The sequence below is a fragment of the Planococcus citri genome, chromosome 1 (assembly GCF_950023065.1).
Source record: "Planococcus citri chromosome 1, ihPlaCitr1.1, whole genome shotgun sequence".
Lineage (NCBI taxonomy): Eukaryota > Metazoa > Arthropoda > Insecta > Hemiptera > Pseudococcidae > Planococcus > Planococcus citri.
The window spans coordinates 8,952,492-8,978,621 of record NC_088677.1 but is presented as its reverse complement, the minus strand read 5'-3'; the positions used below and the strand labels follow the sequence as shown (position 1 = coordinate 8,978,621).

The window sequence follows — 26,130 nt, the reverse complement described above, 5'->3', positions numbered from 1 at the left end:
TGCGAACCGAGCGCTCATTTCATACCACCGGAAATGTATGGTTTAGAAGAAGAATATAGGTACTCGTAATATATTATGGAGAGAAACCGTCTCTTTTTATATGTAATCGAAACAGGAAAGCACAAGATGATGAGGTGCAAGAGAGAAGAAATGGAAATATTTATTCGCGAACGAAAATCAGCTGTTCTCATTGTAGGTATAAGCGCCAGTATCATTCCTGGTACCTAATCAAATAGCTCAGATCTTCCTTCCATGCAATTCAAAATCCACCAGTAAACCATCAGATTAGTACTGAGATCTCTAAGCAAACCTCAAACATCTATAACCACCTCAAGTTTAGAATTCGTGGCTTCCTTCAGGATCAAAACACACGCCCACCCCCCCCCCCCCCACCGAACTGGTCTCAGGAGGTTTAAAATACAATCCTGATTCACTCGACGACGTTCTAAATATTCAACCAATATGGACGATGATGAAATCCCAGTCTCATAATTTTACTTCAATAAGACGTATAGACTACAGAGTCGAACAAATTAACCAAGTAATTTCACGACTCGAGTGTTCGTCTAATGCTAAAAATAACCCGATGAAAAAAAAAACAAGAAATGAAAGCGAACAGACGAACACACGAACAGACATAGGTTGATTTCACACAAGTACAGCGAAATTTGACCGTAGCTGGAACGAATATCACTGAGTTGTCGAATGTGTAAATTATCATTTCATGGATACGACGATGCAAGTAAATCACGCAGAGGTTCTCAAAATGGCACAAGCTGATTTCGCATTAATGTACATGATTCGAGTAAAAATGCTGACTGTCAGAATTATATCGTTAAAAAGGCATTAATTAGTCCATTATGCAATTGTAAGCGTTAATGAAATTATTTTATTCTACGTTCGCAGGCAAAATGAATGAATCATATCGTCATCTACATCGAACTTTTTGACAAATAAAATTCAATTCGAGTCAAAATCCTTCATCATCGCAAAAATTAATTTTGCTGACAAGGGAACGAACCTTTCGAACTGGAACCCTCAACTCCGATTTGAACGAAACAAAGCTAGATCAAAAAGACGTAACTTGACCCCCCCCCTCCCTACCCACAAACCAAAATTTCAGCTCTCAAAACTTCATTTTTGGACTTCAAGTAAATTTTTGAACACTTTAAAAATGTAAAAAAAAAAGTTATTCCTTCACTCACATAAACAATCAGTAATTTAAGACCATTCTAGAGCCTCCAGCGACTATTTCCTCCAAAAATTACAAATCGCCCTCGTGTTATTTACAAATTCAACACTGAAAATAAAACAAAATCACTCTCGAACGCGATAAATTATTCGAAAAACACACCGAAAACATACAAGTGTTGACTGCAGTCACATGCTCGTCAGATTGGCCTTAAATAATTCGATCAATTTGGCGAATAATTCAATAAAACTATAGGCACGTGTCTATCTACTCGTATGTACAAACGAGACCCTACAAACACACCGAATTCACATTCGCGACATTTTTAACTCCCTCGCGAACCTATCCCACTCGTCTAATCCACACCAGCACCCTTCAATTTCTACCAATACAATCCCTCCGACCACTACATAATTACCAATTAAACTCGCCGAATTCCTCGACAGTTAATTATTCACCACCCTTCCCCCTCCAATCTCCATTCACGACACAATCAAGCGTCTCGAAAAAGAAAAAAAAAATACACACAAAAGTAAAGGTATATGTAGGTATAGATAAATTTAGGTCACTCGGATTGCTGGTCTGTGTGCTGAGCTCTGTGCTGCTGCGATCAAGACAAAAGAATCCCGTTTCTAAGCCATTCACATCGTTCACCCCTGTGAATCGACGAACGACGACGATTCCATTTGATAATGTATTAATTAACAGATACCGTTACCAGCACACAAAAAGGCCAGCCAGCGAGCGACGAGAGAAAGGGCATGCATACGAGTATCAGCAGTCGGGGCAAAGAAGAGAAAGAGAAGATACACGACACATACATACAAGAGTACAAGTACACATCCAGCCCATCGATAACCTGTACACACACAAACACATACATCGTACGCCTTAATCGCCTCTTTTTTTTTAGCAGCAGGTGCAGCTGCCTCAACACCTGGTAATTTTTCTTCACCTCTTGACAAAAAAGCAAACACAGAATAAAATTCCGCTATCGAAAACAACAACAGTAGCATTTGTCACGATGCTGACGGCTCTCTCTCTCTCTCTCTCTCTACCTCTTTCTGAAGCATTATTTTTTTTTCATTTTTTTGACTTTAATTTGTAACCTAACCTAAATTCATTATCACCCATTTATTTCACCAGTAAAATATGGACGCGATGGCAGCGTGCGCGAGGTGGGGCATAAGGAGGGTTCATCGTGTAAATATTTTTCATTATCTATACGAGCGAGTAGATAATACGCCGTAAATTGTACTGTAGAATTTCGTAGTTTCACTTTGAGCGTCATTTTTTACACTCGGATACCCGTAAAAGTAAACATCGGAAGCCATGATTCGTTTGCATACAGGTTTGGAGTGGGGTAGATGGGTTTTTATTGGCGCTTTTATTTTTTTTTTTGAGCTGGAGAAATGTCAACTTTGGTCTGTCTTATGGGATGGCTGAATTGAAAAGAAAGTTTGAAATAAATGAATATGAGCTTGTTACATCATTAGCTCGACGACTCTATTCATAATTTTGAATCACTTGTGATTTTTCCTCAAGAGTATTGCTAACTCCTTTCTTGGAAGGGAGGTATCCCAACTGGATGAACATTTTTTAAACCAGAAAAAAACTAAATCAAAAGATCACACATGAATATTCCATTAGCCAAAATTTCAGATTGGAGCACATTTTTCGATTTTCAATGAAATTTTGAAAATCAGATTTAGGCCAAAAATGAAGTGGGAGGGGGATTTTATCACTTTTGTGCTCAGAATATCAAATTCTGATGATATGTGGTATCCTTGGTATCAATACCACAAATTAATTAAATGTGAACAAAAAAAGTAGTCCTTACCCAGAAGTATCGACATCAGGGTCTCTAACCAAATACAAAAGAAAATTTCATGCTCGTATTTTTTTCATATAATATACATAAAAATATGAGAATGCGACAATATTCACTTTTCTTTGGTAAAAAAAATTGATGTGCAAACATATTTCAAACACCGGGTTTCTTCATTTGATTATTTTCCATTTTAAAAATCCTTTTGAAATTTTATACTTATGAATTTTGTAGGTTTTGTATATTTTTGACGGTTTTTTGTACTTTTGCAGGCCATTTTATACTTTTGTACTTTTTTGTTAATTCATAGTTTGTTTTTTTTGGTCAATATTTCAATAAATAGCCAATCAGCAAATAGCATTTCAATGAAGCCAATTAGAAATTAGGATTTTATTATAATGCTTAGCAATATTTTGGCGCCAAATTTGAAAAAGTAATCAGCAGTTGTTTACATTTGGGATGATTAGAAATATTAGCACTGTATTGATCAGAAATTTCTATACACAATTTTTAAATGGCAATAAATTTATGAAATTTTCAGTATAGCTAATCAACATTCAACAAACAGTATTTTGACATAACAGTGATCACTAATCAGCAATTATTGTTCATCAAAACCAAATTTGAGACAGATTTGGAATTTAATTTTTAATATTTTTGTATTCATGTAGGAATGAGTTTATTTAGTTGAATGTTCTAATTCACGAGAAATTTATTCGACTTCATTTTTATAACAGTAGTGAGTCTAGGTACATTCTACTTTATGAATTATAAAAAAGATCAAGAAATGAAAAATCAGCTTTTAGTTGATATTAAAAGCAAACTTAGCAACTAATGCAAAGCAAATGCAAAAACTATCTTGCAATCAGTGAATAGCTGATGGCTTGTTATACATATACACATCATTTGCACTTTGTAGGGAACTAAAAACTATTTGATATTTCAATATGGCTATAAGATCTCATATCGATATACCTACCTACTCATAGTATTCAAGACATTGATATATGTGACTGTCCGCGATAAAACCGACCATCCGTCGCAAAAAATTGAAAAAAAAAATTCGCAAATTTTTATCGCCCAAACCATTTAGGGCCCAGAAATAGGCGAAAAAACATTTTTCGATTTTTGCGACGGATGGTCGGTTTTATCGCGGATGGTCACATATAGTAAGTCCCACTTCTTAGAAATTGGGGATAATAGAATAACTCGGTTAGTAGAATGAAATGTGCTGGAACTAGAACAGAACTTTTGTATCTTCTTACATGCAAATTTTATCGCTTATTAGATGATCTTCAAAAGTGAGAGAAAATCACAAATATCGGCATAATTTAACATGAACTTGGATAAACAAAAGTATTAAGAACATGTTAAAAATAATAGGAAATGAAGATTTAAAATCTGTGAAAATTGGCAAAAGATGATGCAATGTTTGTAAAATTTTATAAAAATCAAACAAAAGTGTTTAAGACATATTAAAAGGCTAAACATAACTAAAAAACTGAAAAAGTATCAAAATCAACTTCAAAAAACATCAAAAAGGGATGGAATTTCCATTTTCTCAAATTACCGGAGTCAAATTTTTTAATGGACATAATAAAACATGAAAAAATGGGCAAATTTGATCCCAAGTACAGAACTTGAAACCAAAACCTTTTTAACCAGACACAAAAAACATTTTTCCCACTAACCCAAATCCAAAACTACAAAATTCTGAGTGAACTTGAAAATATATTTCAAATATTACACTGAAACCAAAATTGAAAATCTGCCAGGTTAACATCACTGCCTGTTCAGAACAAATCCTGGAGGGTAAGCAATGAGCCTCCACAAATGCTTCTTTTAATAATTACGGATAATATTTTTCAATAAGCTCCAGCGTCTCCTGAAAGCAGTAGTAGCTCAACTACTGGCCAATCATCCCAACACTGGTCAATCATGCACCCTATATCTGGGTTAAACCGGGCTTCTTCTGGACATCCAATGAGGACACCTTCCTTAAGAATCATGTCCATAAATATAGAGGGTCTGTCAGAGCCAAAGGAGGTTATCTTAGCTGAAATGGTCAAGAGCCTGAACATAGACTAACACACTTTTATGCGAGTGTGAATTGTCTGGATGAATTATTGACTCTGCAAAAGTAAATGAGACACTTGACGATAATGCAATTAGATACTACCTCAAATATTGGCAAAAGAAGGGTATTTAGATCAACTTCTATCCTTTATGTTTCCAGTTTTATTTTGCAAGTCGACCAGATAAGAGACAAAAAGTACAAGTTCTCGCAGCGAGTTTTGCTCAGATTTTCATACCGCTTCTTCTCAATTCTGGCTTTGAAAATTGGGAACAGAACCGTATCATGCTCATGGCTCATAAAAGCTACAGTGTGTGCAGAAATATTGTGTACCCCCAAAAAAAAGTTTTTAGCCAAATGTTTTGACTTATCACAGTGAATGATAATAATGATAGGTAGCACATGATTGGTTGTTGGACTGAGGTGATAACATTCCACCAATCACATGCATCTATTTCACATTACCAACCTATATTTTTAATAAAAAACTTTCTTTGGGGTACACAATATTTCTGCACACTGGCACTTTTCATACAATTTTGAAGATATCCATATATGGATATCTCTCAAAAAAATATCGTGATACATCGATATAAAATTTTTCCAAATATCAATATCACTTTCACTACACCAAACTCCTTACAATCATGAGCAATTAAAACTTGATTCCTCCCACCAATAGACATTTTTCAGTTAAATATATTTTAGATAAATCAAATATGACTTTAGATGTAGATAGGTCTAGGCAGGCACTCAGCAAACCAGGTACTGTGATATTCGTGATAAACTCATCGTCGCCATCAAAATTTCCAACAACCAAACGTAATATCACAGCAGGTGTTTAACAACTTCCAATTTTACCTATTTTTCACCTCTTTTATCATATTTCCACCCTCCTCCAATGCACTCATCATACCCACAATGCCTCTTCTATACGAAACCAGTTTACAATCCAAGGAAAAAAATACTATAACAAGGTATGTAAGTAAGTATACCTCATACTCATACCTTCATAACACAACACAGTTATCTATGCCATTATTGCCATTACCCGCCATACCATCCAAATCCAAATCGATAACAGTAAAGTAAAGAAAACACAACCATAACAATTGGCTCATGAAGAGAAAGGGATATGGGACACATATGTATAATCAAAAACAACACCACCATTGGCATTTCTAATCAGTTACACGACCATATGGATATGCTACCAAGAAATACTCCACTTCCACTCGCAATCAGTACAACAGTACACGTTACTATAGCTCATACATAACAATCATATACGTTCATATTTTTACAACTTCACACACCACACCGCAGCCAGAAGGCACGCCCATAACACACACAATGTAGAAGGCGGACTTTGACGATTACCAATGCAAAAAAAAAGACAAAAAAAAACACGCACAAGGCGGCCAATAAACCTAACAAATATTTTTTCTTTCTAGTCAACCTGCTGCGAGGCTGCAAAAAAAAACGCAACCTTCGTCCTCGAAAAATTATCTCCACCCCAGCGACCGCTCAACAATTCAAGAAAGACATCACGAATGTAGAATGAGACAGAATTAAACAAAACTATACGCTATAATGTGTCTGTGTTGTTAATTTAAATGATTTTTTCCGCCTCTTTGCTCTCGTGAGCCTCGTGCTTCTCCCGTCCACCTGCGTTGCGTAGCGAGCAATCGCTGCTGAGGCTTTCGCTGCCGCAGCTGCGACAACGCAACGTCAAAGAGTTCATTCTCAAGGCTATATTAACAATTGTATTATTGTAGTGTATTTCACGATGTGTACTGAAGCACATTGCATATACATATGTACGATAATATGTAGTAAGTAATACAATTAAACATAGTACGAGAACAGAGAAAACGATTCAATCGAGAAATCAAAGTAGAAAAAAAAGCCAGGGGGCCGAAATCATCATCTACGGTTTTAAAAAGGACTCATTATGGGCATAAATTAGATTAAGAGGGAATCAAGCGAGGAGAAAAGGGTATCGTAATTTGAGAATTATGCAAATAAATCATCAACGATTATTAACAACTGACCTAATTCCACTTTGACTGTGTCTTTTCCACATTTCTTTGTCTCAAAATTCCTTCTGGCTTCAACAAAAAACACTCTTAATTTTTAAAAACTGGTAAGATGATAAATATTTTGCCAATTCCATCTACCACCAACTTACCTACAAATATAAAGAAAAACTTTCCAAACTTCAAACATGTACCTATTCAATTCCTAATGGAACGTTAAAAAGTTCTTACCTATCTACAATTTCGCCAAAAAAATATAAAAAATAAATACCTCGAATAAACGACCAACTTTTACCTTCGGATCGCCTTTTTTTGCAAAATCCATAACTGTCCAAATACCTACTTATACGACTTCTGGGACACTTTCCTATATTCGAGGACTCGCACCTATTCAATTTTTAATCAGATACCTTTCTACTTCCACTGTCTTTACAGTAGTTCTTTACCTTGACTACAAATTACTGGCGATATTTTAACCGCAAAATGGGTTTGTTTCGCAATCGTTTAATGAGCTCTTTCTATTCTGCCAACAATTTAAACGAATCAGGAACCGCTTCCGCGAATTTTAATCATTCGTAACGAGTATTTCGACTAATATTATTCCCCATTACCACGAGCAACCAACACATATATGTACAATGGTATTTTTCACTCTCGTTTCCAGTCTCTAGATCTGCTCATTGCTCATCTTCTTCTTCGCTGAATTCTGTTCACATGAGTAAATATATCTATCGAATAAGAATTCCGCTCTATCAAAAACATACTTCCTATATTTCCAAGTAAGATACGGATGGATTTATTTTTTTACTAATTGCTCATTCACCGATCACCTACCTACCTACACTAGCTTACATCATTTCGAGTGGAAAAAATCACTGTCATTATCATAATACTGTCTTGAAGAGTTCTCATCAATGATACTCCATTATTAAGCTCAAAGCAAAAAAACCACCCATTATAAAAAAATATTTATTGCAAAAGAGACTTCAACTTATTCTTCACCCTGAAAAACCTGAAAATAGTCGGAGACAGTCAACTTTGAAAATCATTGTGACTTCATAGGGAGTCCATAGGAAGTGGAGAGGGAGGGATGTGACCTTAAATATCTCAAATCTGCATCAGTAACATTATGCTTAAAAACCTTCCAACAAATATCCTAACGAGCTTCAAAACACTTTTCAACTCTTGCCTTCGAATTGGTTACTCGTACTTTCCTAACAACTGGAAAATTGCTAAAGAATTGTGCTATCCAAAAAAGAATCTCCTCCTCCGTCTCCTAATGATTATAGACCTATCAGTCTTCTCTCTTCTCTATCCAAAATCATTGAAAAAATCATTTGTAAACGTCTTTTGGACTTTCTGAAAAGGGAACAGATTTTGCCATCTTTTTAGTATGGTTTTTGTAATAAAATGAGCACAGTTCATCAGTTGCATCAAATGGTACTACTTATTAACAATGGCTACGAAATGAAGCAATTCACAACTGCAGCTTTTATAGACATCAAAAAGGCCTTCAACTCTGTATGGCACTGCGGTTTAATTCACAAATTAGTTACAATCGAAACACCCACCTTTCTACATAAAATCATTTCTTCCTTCCTTCAAAATAGGAAATTTTATGTTCAAATCTATGATGAAAGCTCTTTGCTTCCAGAAATCAGCCAAGGTGTACTGCAAAGCGCTGTATTGAGCCCAACATTGTTCATCTTATACTGCTATGATATTCCTAAACCAGCTGATAATGAAATAGCAATGTTTGCTGATGATAAGTGTTTACTCAGCCAAAATAAGGATCTTCTAATTGCTCGTAATCAACTTCAAGCTGGTATCAATGAATTGGAACCATGGTTTGAACGCTGGAAACTTAAGCTAAATCCTCTTAAAAGTGAAACGAAAACCTTCACACTTCGCAAAATCTCACCCACTCCAGAAATCTTAATTGATAAGAGTGTGGTACCATGGAATACATCAACAGTTAAATATCTCGGCATACACTTGGATCAGAAACTATCTCTCAAAAACCATATCGTTCTCAAATCACGTGATGCCTACCTCAAACTACATAAACTATACCACTCATTGAATCGTCATTCCAGATTGTCTACATCTCGTAGTCTACTTCTTTACAAAAGTCTCATCCGTAGCTCATTCACATATGCAGCGCCAATATGGATAACAGCTTCAAAAACTAACAAACATAAGCTACAAATTATACAAAACAAAGTTCTGTGAATCATTACAAACGCACCATGATTCCTCAGAAACAATCAGTTGCATAATGAACTGCAAATAGAATCAGTAGACGCCTTCTCTGAAAGACTTACTGAAAAATACCCATTCACACTGGAATCGCTTGATGACTTCGAATTCCTACTTAGCAAAAATCTTATAAATCGCCTCAAAGTTAAAACACATAAAAATCCTCAAGATCTTTTTTGATGCAATAAAATAATAATTCTTTTAAATCGTTATATTTGTAGGTTTTTATAGAATTTTTTGCCTACCCTCTCAAGTATCGAGGTATTATTGTATAAAAATTGATCATTTTGTGCATAGTGTTCAGACGCTGAGCCAAATAAATACATACTTTTCTCTCTCACTCTCTCTCTCTCTCAAATCCATAAAAATTTGCCCAATCAATATTACCCAAAAATTGAAATTGAAAATCTGAAGCCATAATCAAAACATAAGTAACCTGTAAGGTAGAGGTAGAGGAGATGAATTTCTCAAAAATTAGAAAAAAAAATCAGTATTCCTCTCATTTTTGAACACTTTGCTCCAGTGTTGACTTCTTCAGTACCGAAGTGTAATTATTTTGACCTCATAAGAGTCCATAGGAAGTGAGGAGGGGGGGATGGATGTGCCCTAAAAATGTTCCAAATCTGCAAAAATTCATGCAATTGTTTTTACCCAAAAATTCAAATTGATAGTCTGGAGTCAAATAAGAACATGTGTGACCTCACAGGTGGGGTGGGGGAGATGAAATATCTCAAAAATTGTAAAAATGAGCATTCCATTCTTGCAAGCCCCAAAAACTTCTCGAACTGTGAAAATTGGCCCAATTCTGCAACCTCAGGTGATCTGTGCCATGTAAACAGACACTCATAACCTAAGTTCACACCAACTTGGCAACGTTGCCACCTACGACGGCCACAAAGGCCTACAGCTTCCGCATTTTTCGAGGCTGACAACTTGAAAAATTGAATAACTCGACCACGGTAATCACCACTCGTTCCATTGATCTTCGCTCAAATATGCCTGGTTGCAGGCATCCTCAGCTGCAGCCATTAGGACTAACTGTACCGCGAAATTGTAATCATTTTCTTCGTTTCGCCATCGTCATCGTCATCCTCGAAGTACAATATTTTCCTCACAAACACACGTAGGTACCTACAGTACACCGATTAACCTACAATTCAACCCGCATTGCAATTCATTGCTCGTTCCTCTTTCCTCGCCAGCAGCCAGCAGTAGCGAAGAAGAAAAATTCATCATCGTTTACAGCTCACCACACAAAAAAACATGGCCGCTTCTTTAATCGTCGCCGCGTCCTAAATCCCAACACCTTGCTTTACACAAGCAGGAAAAAACCAGCTATCGTTAACACAAAATGGCGTCTTAAAACATAGAAAAATTGTAAGAAAATTTACTTGTCAACTTACTCGTATCGATGATAATACCAACGCTGCGCTGTTAGTTTATTACTAAAATGTGGAATAATAATAATTTCCCAAAATGAAAGTCGTCACAACAGAGAGAGATAAGCACTTTGAACAGCACACGAGCACCACAACACCAAAACAAACTCTCGATCAACACCAATATTCGGACAATGAATCGATTAATACTCGGCGATACTACTACCGAAATAATTAATAATACAGACGGAAAAACAATTATAGAAAATGCGACCACCAGAAAACAGAGAAGAAAAAAAAACGTGTGAACAACCTTGGAAAAACACACGAATAAAATACGACACGTCACAACGAGCTAAAAAAAGAAATATGGTGGAACAAGATGGTGACGGCGGCGGCGATGTAAATTTGATTATCACAATATCGTTGAACTTTCTCAATACCGGAACAGAACAAAAAAAATCAACTTGAAAAAATTTCCAAACTGCTAATGAAAAAATTAAAAACAAAACTCGACGACGACGAAAAATTACGTTACAAAATGGAAAAATGAGAAAAATAGAGAAAACGAAAAACTACTAAAGTTCGTACGAAACCAAAAGTAAAAGTTTTTGAATAAAAAATTCACTCGAATACGAGCAAAAAATAATTTCTAAATAAAAAAACACTAGAAAATTCAAACACGCCGTCGTACGTTACACACGCGAAGAATAATAATCGTAATCTAAACAGAATCTCAGGGAATCATAAAGAAAACGTGCATTCCGACCCAGTATGGCGGGTTGCGCGCCAAAAGGGGAGACGTTGCGCGCGTCTCGTCCTTCTGTGCGTCGTCGACGACGTCGTTCATACTCATACCGCCTCCTCCTTCTCCACTCTCGACATAATAAACTATGTAAAAACAGTACCACTACCAACATTAACTAACTACTGTAGCACGTTGACGGCACCGATAATACCGTGACCGGTGAACGATGGCCTGGCGCGAGGGGCAGGGGGGAGGTGGCCGGACGAGACGACACAGGGCACACCGTCGTCGATGAAAAAAATTACTTCGTATTTTCGTAATAACTTTATGTGGTGCGGTGTGTGCGATAACCGTAGCAACGACGACGACAGCGACGACGGCGATGGCGACCATCATGAGGCAACAAGTTTGACGAGAGCCTCGCTTCACTAACCTAAAGGCTGATTTACACGTTGCGATAATTCGCGACGTGACTCGTTCGTTCCGTTTCATTTCGTTCTCTCTGCTCCGCTCAGTCCGGCATAACCCTTTTCTTTTTTATACCAGATTATAAAATTTCAATAAACAACGAGGTATTGTTAATTTAATGCATAAACGCGTCCTTCGTTGTTTCTCCATTTGCTGGCTTTACTTCCGCACATTTCTCTGGTCATTAGTGCAATCAATGTGAAGATTCACTGTTCACATTCCTGTCCTGACCCTGAGGATGATGCATACCATCAAACACAATATGATTTTCAAACGTTTTACTTCAAGTGATGTCCAGGAAGTTTCCTCAGTACACATTAGTCCAGCATTGCCTTTGGTAGTCACACGCTAGTTTGGAATTGGAATCTATTAACTTCTCTTGGAACCCAAAAAGGATGACTTTACTTAGAAAATCTCCAATTGCTGACATCACTAAGGAATTCTGCAGACCTAAATGTCAGCACCATGGGGGCATCATTATAGTGATGTCAACATCTGTAATCCACTCTTTGATGTCCAGTGATGTCAACACTCAAATCTACTTCCTGACATCACTGAGAAAATCTCATATAGTTACTTCGTGAAACCTGACCTGAATCCTGAATCTGAAAATACAAAACCAGAATCCTGAACCTTTACTGTACATGATGAATCAAAACACAAAACCCAAATATTGATAAGATTTTTGGGTTTCAGGGACTCCAGGTCATGATCATCATGGAACATTCACTCAATTGGTTGTTCAGCCTGTTGTGTTGGGGATCAGTAGAGAGAAAATTGCTCTCTGAGGTTGATCTTGCACTCTCGTCTTTTCACTTTTCTCCCTGTTGGAGTGTAGATCATGATTATTTTGAATTCGTTTTGGAAGTCAGATGAACCCTACATGAAACCAAAATATTAATAAAATTTTTGGGTTTCAGGGACCCCAGGTCATGATCATCATTGAACATTTACCCAATTGGTTGTTCAGCCTGTCGGGGATCAGGAGAAAGAATTGCTCTCTGGGGTTGATTTTGGACCCTCTCTTGATCTTTTCTCCCTGTTGGAGCACGGATCATGATTATTTTGAATTTGTTTTGGAAGTCTGATGAATCCTACAGATGCTCTTGGCTGCACTGCACTTTGCATGGTACTTCGTTCAAGAATTCGACATCAGCGCAGCCAAGAGCACCCAGCGGGATAAATTTGCATTACACAACTTTTCTTCACCGTTTCCGTTCCCCTCGGCCCGCAGTTGGTTGTCTTATTCCGCAGGTCCAGTGTCTATAGACCGAGTGCACCAGACCGAACCCGAGCCCTCTAAAACAAATTTATGCAATATATTAACTGAACCGATGACCCTCCTCAGAAAAAATACCATGGACAGACCTAGACTGAAGACCTTTCTAAAAATCAGACCAATGACCGTGGTTTTGACCTGAGTAATATCCAATTTTTCAAATTTATAATGTCATTTTAGATGCTTATTTCAAATAAATTTCCATTATGATTCAATTTCTTTCAAAGTTGCAATGTTCTGAAAGCAAAAATCCCATTTTTCAACTCATCTAATGTGTTGGGAAGTTTTTTTGTTTCTAGAAAATGAAGACCATTTTTTGGACCTGGGCTGACCCATGACCAGGATAAGAATTTCTGATCAGTGCTGGACTGGACTGGACTGGACTGGACCAGCCCACAAAGGCAAAAAAATGTAGAAAAAAATGACCATATTGCACCATTTGAAAGCTCAAAACAAAGACCTTGATTTTGGAGCAACTGCAAAACCTGAGCGGTCCTACAAGCCTGTTTACTGAGAAATCCTGTTGGTCCACTTACCATGGAGGTTCCCTTGATGATATTGGTATCTAGAATTACACATGCTGATATCACTGAGGAAATCCATCAGTTTGAAGCAGAGCTGTGGGTACATCTCAATTCAACCAAAACTGAAATCAATCTTTTTTTTATCCCAAAACCAAAAAATTGTGTTTTTTCCTCAATTATATTTTAATAAATTGTCACTTTAAATCATTTATCATCATTCATTCAGATTATAATAGAACTTACTTGACAAATTGAGCAAAATTACATTCAAACATTAAACTAATCACACCATTGGATTCCCCATGCCAAAACCTCCCATTTTTTAGACCCCTTGCAGAGTCTACCAGTCAATTTGGGGTTAAAATTGGTTGAAATGAAAATTTCAAAACCGGAACAGAAACAATTTTTTCAATTAAATCTCAAAACCAAAATAAAAATTCAGAGGAACAAAACTAAAACAAATCAAATCCAATCCAATCCAATCCAATCCAATCCAATCCAATCCAATCCCAAAATGAATAAATTTTGATCCAGAAATCAAAACCCAATCCTAAAATTGCTTTGGACCCACAGCTCTGGTTTGAAGCAATAGCCAATTGGGTAAATGTTAAATGACAATGATGGCCTGGAGTCCTTGAAACCTGAAAACCTAATTTATATTTGGATTTCAGGTTTTGATTCAATCTCAAGGGTAAGGGGGTTCTGAGTGCACACTAAGAAAGTCTTCACTTGCTGGCACCACTGACATCACTGACTGAGGAATTGTTGGGTTCTGCCCTGAAGTTTCCTCAACACATGTCGGCATGGGCTTGAGCCATCATATGGAATATAATCCAAACCAGCCTCAAAACCTTAAACAAATTTGATACATTCGGTAAAACCTGACCTGAACCTGAAAATCCAAAACCAGAACCCTGAATCCTTACTCTGAAATAGACTGAATCAAAACCTGAAACCAAAATATTAACAAGGTTTTCTAGTTTCACAGACTACAGTTCATCATTGTCATAAAGCATTGACCCCAATTGGCTGTTCAGCCAGTTGGGGATCAGTAGAAAGAAATAATTGCTCTCTGAGGTTGATCTTGGTCTTATTGTGTGACTGCAACACTGTGACCTTGTTCTCAACCTTTTTTTTATTTCACTCTGGTAACATTTTCTTAATTTGTAATTGTTAATTGGTTTTTAATAGTGGTGGGATATTATTGAAAAAGCCGACATAGGTATATTGATATGTGAGTGTACTGATATTTATCGATATAAAAAATCCAATATTTGATAAATTTGAATTTTTTTTGAAAATTATGCAAAAATTCTGTAAATGAATTGTGCGAGGTGTTTTTTTGCTCTTTTTGAGCATTTCCAGACTCTTTCAGGGTAAAATATTGATTATTACAGCTATTAATGGTAGCCATGTGCCGTATCTGTAGGATGGTGAAATGTTGACATTGTGTCATCATTACATCTTCAAAGTTTAAAGTGCTCAATAGGTAGCTAGATACTGAAAAAGCAAAGAGTAAGCAAAAGAAACAGCTTAGAGTTGATTTAGTTTCTTTTTTCATGAAAAATCAGCAGTTTTATCGTCTTTTTATGAATGTCAAAAACTTGTGATATTTGTACATTAATATGAGACCTTCGATATTTTGAGGATATTGATATCCCATCACTAGTTTTTATGTTTTTAATAAGAAGTAGATAAGTATAGCAAATGTAAACTTCGAGCTTTTTGGAATTTTTAATTTACAACAGGTTATGGGCCTTGTTCTAAACTTGAACTGAGTGAAATAGTGAACTTTGTGCCACTTTATGGATTGAACTTGCAACTGATCTCACTTGATTGCATCTTTTGCCTCCATTTGTACGTCTTGTTCTCATACTAAATCAAACTATGCTATGGTGACCTAATTTTTGATCTGTGTTCACAATTCGTTATGAAGAGAAATCATACACTGCTGTAATAATCGATTTTTTGATCTCATAGTTTTGGCTTTATGTTATTCAAACTCTACCAGCCTCAACATCATCATCAACGTGAACTTTGAACTCGCTGATTGTTGTGGATTGTGCATTCCAACAGCGCTTCTGACCGTACCTAGGTTAACTTGAACTATCAAACTTCGAACTTGCTAAACTCGTTGATCATCTCAGATCTGCAGATTGTGATAGATCTTGAAATTGGAACCAATGGATTATACTTTCTTTACTACTAGTGTAAGAATTTAGAATTAGAACTGTTCAGTGATCATCTTCAAGGGTTTGTACTTGCTTTGGAATTGAAATTTTATGAACTTTGATGTGATTTTTTTATGCCCAATAAACTTAAATGATTGTCTTGTGAATTGCATTATTTTAAACTATTTGAAATGAGAACTGTAACTTGATTTAAACTTTTGAGGTTATTTTGTGTGAACTCTGGTCCACTTGGAGGTTGTCTAGAATATGGATGCTGACATCACTGAAAAAACCTTCCAGTTTGAACCAAGGGAGCTCTCTAGGGAAACTAAAGATGCAAAGATGATGGAATTGAAAACAAAAGCTTCCCAAAATATTGAAATTAATGTCTCAAACAATTAGCCTTACCTTGTAAATACATATATGAAGTAATATACCCAAAAAATGAGGCAATATCAAAGTTCCATATTTTAGTCTCACATTAGCCTCGGTGAATTTTCTGCCACCAAAGTAAAAGTCTCCGCAGATGAAATATATTTCGGTAATATTAAATTTTCAGCATTTTATTGCAAGTTGTGATGTTCGTGCGAGCGAAGAAAGAAACCACACACAGCCCAGCACAGAGCACAGAATAGAAAACTTCATATTTCACAATCTGGTACCTATAGGGTATCCTGTTGGCTCGACTTGAACAAAAGAGGCAGGCAGGTAAAGGCGAGCAAAGCTCACCAGAAAATATAGGTTTTTGGTACCTCTACCTACCAACGTCCCAACTATTTTTAACTTGACACAAAGAGCGAGAGGAGATTTTCAGATGCTGTGCCATTCCACGGTAGGTAAAAGTAAAGGTGGATGCGAAGTTTTACTTTACTCTGGCGCTCATAATACCCGCTATATGTTTGTATATATATAAAGTTGAAAATAGGAAATGGATAAAGGACGTTGGGGAATTTCCAAGTGTGCGCCAGAGAGAGACAGAAACGCACATTTCCACATAGAAAATGAAACGGCGAGGAACATGGTAAAAGTTCTCCGCTTGTTTCTGCTTTTCCCGTGATAACGCTGCAGAGTCGCAACTGGGTGTTTTTGCTCCTGCTCTTGCAGTAAGTAGTGTGCGTTGCTAGTCTCCAAAGTGGAATTAATTCACTCGCAATTTCCCACCCTGTAGTATTTCGGCTGTCGGTTTCGACTCGGCGAGGGGCCGAGCAACCTACTATATTACTCTTGTACCACGCTATGCAAGTTTACGCCGAGCTAGGACTTCAACTGCTGATCTTATCTTATACTGCTGAACTTTAAACTCTCTGCAACTCTTTGAAGAGAAATAGTAAACATACCTACCAAAGCTATATAGATAGAGGTACACGTAAAAAACGCAACCCCTTGAATTAAGCTTTTCGCTAGTCGGTTCTCGTCTTTGTAAATTAACTCTGTCGAGCTTTTCCTCCTCCCAACAAAGAAACATGGGTGTGACTTGCGAAATTAAGAGTGGAGACGATGACGTTTGATGAGGAAACTCGAGGCAATCGCGATATTGGCCAAGTTTTACGCAAGTAGGGCGCCATTCGTAGATAAACTACTATAAGATTTCCCCCTTGCGAATTTTGTGTTCGATTAACTTATACTCTTCCGTTCCAGTTCCCATTCTTCTCCCATGGTGAAAGAAGTTTTCCTCTTTTTATTTTCTAAAAAACGTGCTTTTCTCAACTATGTATACCTACTTTTTTTTTATAGCAAATGGAAAGTTTTTCAATTCGGATCATGTTGATTTTATTCGACCAACAGTACGTATCATTGATGAAGAAGGCTAGTACAGCAAGTTACACGCAGGAGAGACCAGGGGAAAACACAGGCAATTGTTGAAACACAAAAAAGATTTCGTTATCTAAATCCATGTGTGCTAGTATGCGTGTGTTGCAGCAGTTAGCATGGAAGAAAAATGCTTACTACGCGTTATCAGCTGCTTTAGGGTTGGTTAATGTGTGTAGACTGCGTACGGCCGCTTCGGTCGGCACAAAATGGACCTATGACGAGGCGAGGAAGACATGGGCATGTAATTCGACGCTGTTTGTAATGTCGCATCTCTATCGTTCTTCCTTTTTCTCTGTCACTCCTTCGCTTATGCACGTACGACGACGCTATGTAACCTTATCCGACGAGTCAGATAGTATGCCACGAGGCGAGAATTTTTTCCAACCTAAATTTTCGTCAGCTCGTTTTTTCTCTTTTTTTTTTATTTTATCGCCGGCAGGGTTCGGATATTATTAGAACAGCCTGTGTTGGTAAAACTGCTCCTGCTCGCAAAGCTCGAGCTTTCTTTGTTATATTGTGTAGTACGAGCCGAGCTTCATCGTACGCCCCTGTTTTCTCGTTTTCTCACGAGCTACGATGACGGCGACTACAACAACGTGTATTTTCCTCTTTCTTTTTCGTGTCTCCGCCATCGCGCTGCTTCTTCTTCGTCTGTTCGGGTCTTTTGTTGAAATTTCCAGCAAGTTTTTGCGCTCGTTTGCAAGTTTAAGCGAAACATAGTTGACATGGAAACCTTTTACCAAGACGAAACGAAACGAGAGAAATTTCCCTCTCTTTGCCTCTTCCACAGCTTTGTCGTCTTGCATTTTCGTTTCGTGCTTCTTTTTGTTGTTTGGCTCGACGACGACGACGAAGCTTGCTTTTTTTTGGGTATTTGAACGAGTAATGGATTAGGAGGATGAGAGCTGCGAGGCACCAGGGGAAGGTCATTTCGCCATATTCTGAACATGTTTCGAGACAAATGGATATTTTCAATTATAATAGTCTAAGTATAGTTCAATCGCCAAAAACTGTCAACTTGGCCAGAATTTTTGCAGAATTGGGATGGGAGGGGGGGGGGGTGCTAAAAATTAAAACATTTTGACGAAAATGTGTTTTGAGCATTTTCAAAGACCTTCAAGCCAAAAACTAAGTCATGATTTTCAGGATTTTTGAAAAAATTATCACCAGACCAATCAAAATGGACAGAAATTTGGCGAAAAATTCAAATACCTCGACAGAAATGTGTTTTGAGTATTTTTGAAGAATTTTAATCTCAAAATTAGGAACACGATTTTTGGTATTCATTTCAGAGAAAATTGTCATATAACCTATCAAAATTACTCGTAGTTGAAATTTCGCAAGAAACACAAATTTTCCAACGAAAATGTTTTTTGAGCATTTTTTGAAGCATTGATTTCTGAAAAAGTGTAATGCAACTCATCAAAATGAGGTGAAATTTTTCAAAAAATTAAAATATTTCGACGAAAATGTGTTTTGAGTATTTTTGAAGAATTTTGTGCCAAAAACTGGGTCATTATTTCAGGGATTAAAAAAAATTGAATATCATGATCATGACAATAATGTTCTTTGAGCACGTTAAAAGAATTCTGAGCCCAAAATTAGGAGAAGATTTTTGGTGCCCACTTTAGAAAAAATTGTCATAATTTCTGGGCCCAAAATTCTTCAAAAGTACTCAGAAAAAATTCTGATGGAAAATTTTTGATTTTCAGCCAAAATTTTAATCAATTTTTACAGGTCTATTTGAAAATTTCTAAAAACATTACACTATTCAAAGCTCAAAACTTTTAAAAAATCCTCAAAAAAATTCTGATACAAATTTTTGATTTTTCTTGAATTTTTGACTAATTTTCACAGGTCGCATCACACTTTTTTTTTCAAGAAATCTGAAAAATATGACATGTTTGGGGCCAAAATTCTTCAAAAGTGCTCAGAAAAAATTCTGATGGAAAATTTTGATTTTCAGCCAAAATTTCAATCAATTTTCACAGGTCTTATGACACCTTATTCGAAAATTTCTGAAAACATTACCCAATTCAAAGCTCTAAATTTCTAAAAAATCCTAAAAAATAAGTTCTGATACAAATTGAGAATTTTTCCTGAATTTTTGAGTATTTTTACAGGTCGCATGACACTTTTTTTCAAAAAATCTTGGGAATATTACATATTTGAGGCCAAAATTCTTCAGAAGTTCTCAGAAAAATTTTGATGGAAATTTTTGATTTTCAGCTGAAATTTTAATCTATTTTTACAGGTCTTATGACACCTTATTCAAAATTTTCTGAAAAAGCTCAAAATTTTTAAAAAATCCTCAAAAAAATTCTGATACAAATTTTTGATTTTTCTTGAATTTTTGACTAATTTTCACAGGTCACATGACACTTTTTTTCGAGAAATCTTGAAAATACATATGACATGTTTGTGGCCAAAATTCTTCAGTAGTGCTCAGAAAAAATTATGATGGAAATTTTTGAGAATCAGCCGAAATTATAATCAATTTTTACAGGTCTTATGACATTCAAAAATTTCTGAAAAAATTACACTATTCAAAGCTCAAAATTTTTAAAAAATCTTCAAAAAAAGTTCTGATACAAATTTTGTACTTTTCTTGAACTTTTGACTAATTTTTATAGGCCACATGACACTTTTTTTTCAAGAAATCTTGAAAAAATGACACGTTTGAGTCCAAAATTCTTTAGAAATGCTCAGAAAAAATTCTGATGGAAATTTTTGATTTTCAGCCAAAATTATAACCAATTTTCACAGGTCTTATGACACCTTATTCGAAAATTTCTGAGAACATTACCCAATTCGAAACTCTAAATTTTAAAAAAATTCTCAACAAAAGTTCTAATACAAATTTTGAATTTTTCTTCAACTTTTGACCAATAATATGACTCATTTTTGTGCCCAAAAATTCTCAAAACTGCTCAGAAAAAACTCCGATGGCAATTTTTGACAATCAGCCGAAATTATAACCAATTTTCACATGTCTTATGACACCTTATTCGAAAATTTCTGAAAACATTACTTAATTTAGAGGTGATAATTCTTGAAAAATCGTCAAAAAAAATTCTGATAGAAATTTTTTTGTAAGTGGATGACACTTTTTTCAAAAACTCCTAAAAAGTATGACCCAATTTCGAGCTCAAAATTCTTTAACACTGCTCAGAATAGGTTTTGATAGAAATTTGTGATCTTCTGCTGAAATTTGAGCACATTTTCATAAACTTTTTTCAAAGATTTTGAGAATTATGACCCAATTCACCTAAAATAATTCCATCAATTTTGTTTCACCAAAGTGCGTAGAGGTATTGGTACAAAATTTCTTCAATATAGGTATATCAAAATTATTAATGAGAATAATCTGTTTTATCGACGATCATTAATGGCTGACGTTAATCAAATCATCGTGATTTCTCAACTGATAAAACATCATCTTCGCCTTAACTACTTCAAGGACAAATCTATCTATCGAAAAAAAATTCATACCCTGCTAAAATTTGACACAATTACTCGAGGATATCGCCACGAGACAATACATTAACATTTTTATTGATTTAATCGTGCCTCGAGCGTAGCTTCTCTATTATGTAGATACAGAATAATGAAGATCAAGTTTATAGTCATCGTAATATTGCAATTGCATAAAAGTGATACAGTATCTAATAAAAATAGACATAGAGTAACCAAGCACCTCAATCGTGGCCATTTTCAATCAACTCTATATAAATTCGAGTACCTAATGAACTTCTAAAACACACAACAATTTCACGAATTAATTACCTCGACGATTTCGCCTTAAAAACTCTTTTTTATTCTCTCTCGAATACGAAAAAAAAACATTCGATTAGTAAATACGTCAAAAAAGTAGACCAATATGGCGTGTTCAATTAACAAACCATATCATTCGACAGTTTACAACCTTCCAATACCCATAATTCGCTGCGTAAGAAAAATTTTCCTCGCTCGAGAAAAAAAAACAAACTATGTATAAAAGGTAAGGTACGATACGCAATACGCTTGTTTTACGAACCATAATATACGAGTATAAGAAAGAGATGTAGGTAGATACCTCGTCAATGATGTCTTTTTCAGCTCCTCAGATGAATTATATTCGCCACGGTGTAGAAATAGAAAAATTATTACCGCAGAATCGAACTCGCCAAGCTATTAAACCAACCGCAGTGGGAAATATACCACGAGTACGCAGATACACCAAGTCTTCGATCTTCTCCTTCTCACGTAGTCGTACACTTGCTTATTTGGCAGATCAGCATCAGCTGACGTCAGGCAAAGGGTGAATTCTCAAAACTTTCTATTCTTTCGCGATACATTCGCAATTTACTCGTATTCGCGCATAGGAAAATATACACGAGAAAAAAAAAACCAAGGTACTTCTATATTACTTACACAAATCTAAAAACGTAATACATACGAAGAAGAACTCGAGTAGGTACTCTGGTATAATATCTGTATTTCGTACAAAATAAATATTATCGGATCGTTTATCATTTTTAAGCAAACGAAATTTATACACCGAGTAAGTATATACTAGAGTACGTTGTAGAGTCGTTATCGTTAAACCCATTTATGTTCTTTTCTTTTTTATCTTTACCCTTCCCTCTCCGCATGCACGTTTTTCTTCACGTTACATTATATTCGACGACGAGTCGTCGGATTATCTAAATGTTCGCGATATTCGAGCAGAGTAATTAATCGGAAATGTTATTTATTCCAGTAATCTCTTCTCCTCATTTGCTTCCTCGTTAATGAAAAATCATTCGCGTTATCTATGAGTAGGTATACGGACGATAATTATTTTGACGTAAGACAGGCTGTTTCCGCTTTTCTTTTTTGAAGAGTTCAGCAGATAATCTAACAGTGAGTCGAGTGGACGACATGGGAGGAAAATTTTCATGATGTAAGATCCGGTAGCTCGAATTTTAGGATTCATTCAAGGGTCAGAAGAGTGAAGGGTGACAGAAGAATCAGGGAGAAAAAATTTTTACAATCGCGAATTGGTATTTTTGTCATCAAATAAGAAATGGAACCCCTTTTAGAGGTCATTGACCTTTTCTGAAGTCTTGGCACTAGCCCATATTTGTGTGCATGTTTGTAATTTTTGAAACATTAGGTGGATAACTAGAGAATTGGAGTGGGGATGAGGCCGATTTTTCAACCTCACCCTATCCTTCATATGATAAGAAAAGTGAATATTTCGGAATACAGTGGTGCCAATTTCAAAACAAAAAAACGAGAAAAATTGTCAAAAACTTATCACATTTTTTTGAGTTTTGTGAAATAGTCAAGAATCGCCAAAAAAAATTGGCACCACTGCATTCCAAAATACGAGTATTTCCCCAATTTAAAAAATGACACATCATCTTTTGATGTTTTAGCTTAATTAATGCGAAATATTTGAAAATTCTATCTGCTTCGTAGATCGTTCAGTGTTTGGTAGAAATGTGAACAATTTTTCCCAAAATCAGGTGGATGGGGCCTGGAGCAAAAATGCTCCCTCTTTGTGAGGACCCATATCTCCCCTACAGGGATACCTCCAAATGCTAAATTTTTTTCATTTTTGAGTTACAGTCAAATGGTCATAATTTTAGCCAAAATCGCCAAGAAATTTGTGCTTTTTTTGCCAAAACATCCAAAAACATTGATTTTTGTCTCACTTGCCTAAAAAGTACCCTTTTTATCAAAGTTTGCTAAACTAAAGTCTTGTTCCTCACAAAATTGCTTAATTGCTTTTTTTTCGTAAATTTTATTTCTTCTCTCAAATTCATCCAGTTTTTTTTCAGTTTATTTCATGAAAATTTGTCGATATTTTTGAAATTCACTTCAACGAGCATGCTCCCACCCGCCCATTGAAGGGGGGAGTACAAGGCTCCTATGAGCTTCAATGTTTCTTCCAACATCCATGGTTGACATTTTCTCAGTTCTTCCTTCCTATTTTTGATCACCAAATCGTGTTTCTTTTGGATTTCTGCCTTCATGTTTTTTCCCATAAGGTATTTGGGTCATCTTCATCCACATAATCAATATTTATTTGGGCAGCAAGTCTTTTCCTTTCTTGCTCAGTAAAGTGTAGGTAATTTTTCTTTGTTGGTTTCTTCCCACTGCAAATACACAATTTAAATGAAGTCTCCAGCAATTGATGATCTGATGCTACATCTGCTCCAGGATAAGTGTTGGATTGTGTTATTGCCGACTTCCACCTCTTTTGTACTAGGATATAATTGATTTTCCATGCGTACTGTTGTCGATTATGATGCTGAAAGAGCGTATTCATAATGGCCATTTCTTGTTCAGTGCAAAATTGTAACAATCTTTCTCCCCACTCATTGCTTGCAACTAATCTGTAACCTGTGGCAGCCAACATAGCCATAGAACCCATCGGAGGCATCAGATTTCCCAACTTTTGCATTGAAATTGCCCATTTCCAGTTTCACATCACATCTAGGTATGTTGCCTAACATCTCCTCCAAGTCCTCGTAGAATTCTTCAATTTCTTCATCCATTGACTGACTTGTTTGAGCATAAACCTGTATAACGCTTAGTGGGTTTGGAGCTGCATCTATTCTTACTACAACGATTTGGTCACTTATCAGTTATCACCCTCGTCCCAATAACATTATCTGCATATTTTTCGTCAACTACTACCTCTATGCCAGTATGTCTGCCAGCCCCTGAAGAGAAAACTAGATTTCCCTCTGAAGATCTGAATTCTCCGCATGTCTTCCACTGAGTCTCACTGAGGCCTAGCACCGTCAAGTTCAGCCCTTTGACTATATAATACTGGACTGCTAGCAGTGATGAACGTGATGAGTCCAACATGTCCGTTCTATAAGGCTCTGTTCGCATCCTCTCTCACCGCACTTCAGTGGAGTTCGCCCTAGTTGTTTACGCTCACTTGGGTGATTCCACTGAAGTGCGGTAAGAGAGGGTGCGAACAGAGCCTTATAAACCGGAATAACGTTATACATGTTGGCCTCGCGACGTTATCAAATTCACGTGTAATTTAACTAGGTGCTAGCAGTCCAGTATTATATAGTCAAAGGTTCAGCCTCTTCATCTCCTTTTCTACAATGGTCGGCTTTCCTATTGAATTCAAGCCTTGTACATTCCATGTGCTCAATGCCCATCCTACTGCGCATTTTCGCAATTTGGATCCAATTAGTGCGAACAGATATTCTTAGCACCCCTGCCTCATGTAAGGGGCGCCGGAACTTGGGGCCATTTGGATTTATCACACTACCAGTCATCCGGGGTTTCTTGCGAATTGATTCCACTGGGGTTTCACGTTGCCTTATTCAGTGGGGATATTTATCCTCTAGCCAAAAGAAGTCCATGTCTGTCCTGTTTCTGATATACATATGGTACCAAATAACTATTGCTCCTTAATGGTTTATAAACGGTATTGTATTGTATTGTATTGTGAACTATGGACTGAGTAGGTGGCTGGCTCACTCAGTTCTCTTTTAGCCGCCTTTTAAGAAGAGCAGAGACTACCATGGGAATATTCTCACCCATTCCCACACAGGGTAGTCTCAAGTAATTCAACTCTAAAATTGGGCATAATGAAAAGCAACTGCTAAAAAAAATACAACCAACACTACCCCACCAACCTCAAGAGGAAGAAGGGAGGAGTCAAAGGGCCAACCAGAGCAATTTTTTTCCTTCCTAATGTGAAAAATCTACAAACATATTTTTTTTCAAAATAACTCACTTTTTCATTCCAACTTCTCTCACAAAAAAATGTTTGAAATCCATTCACTGAATTACTCAATGACTTTGAAAGATCAATTCTCGTGATCTTGAGAGGTAAATAGTTTGCCCAATTGTGCTCCATATTTCAACTCTAGAATCATTTCACAAAACCACTGCTGAAATTAGCATATTATGGTAAGGTTACCAAAATTGTACCACTTCCTAAATTGTACCACCTGCTACTTTATACAGAAGTAGCACTCCTATAATTTTTTTCGGGTATTTTTGAAATGTGTCAGTTTTGCCACCTACTATACAAAAATAATCAGCCAGATTGACTAATGTTTGCGTAACTTATCACGATTTAAACAAAATTTGTGGTTGGTGATCTATATTTTTTTTATGTATGTGAGGTGTTGAGTGTTGAAGCCCTGATAGGATTAATCAAGTGGAATTTTTTTCAATGGATCACATGAAACACATATTTATTATTTATACTCATCTCATTGCACACAGATGTTAGTTACAAGTATATTTCATGACAGTGCTGTCAGTTATTCAAAAAATGCCCAAGTTGCCCGAATCGTACCACATTGAGGTTTCCTAAATCGTACCATTACATTTGCATTACATGCAATGAG

General features: G+C 36.3%; 1 protein-coding gene across 6 annotated transcripts in view; it reads right to left on the bottom strand.

The window, feature by feature from the left end:
• The window catches only part of LOC135846728 (lysine-specific demethylase 3B-like), a 327,018-nt gene that overhangs the window by 185,816 nt on the left and 115,072 nt on the right, over nt 1–26,130 (bottom strand). For 2 of the 6 annotated variants that reach the window (XM_065366060.1, XM_065366067.1), the window contains exon 1: nt 10,796–11,461. The exons of 1 other annotated variant lie outside the window; for it this stretch is intronic. The gene's annotated coding sequence lies outside the window, so the exon portion shown is untranslated. Of the gene's footprint in view, nt 1–10,795; nt 11,464–21,848; nt 21,993–26,130 lie in introns of those variants that run through there. 3 more of the 6 variants (XM_065366006.1, XM_065366035.1, XM_065365990.1) reach the window with 3 other exon arrangements.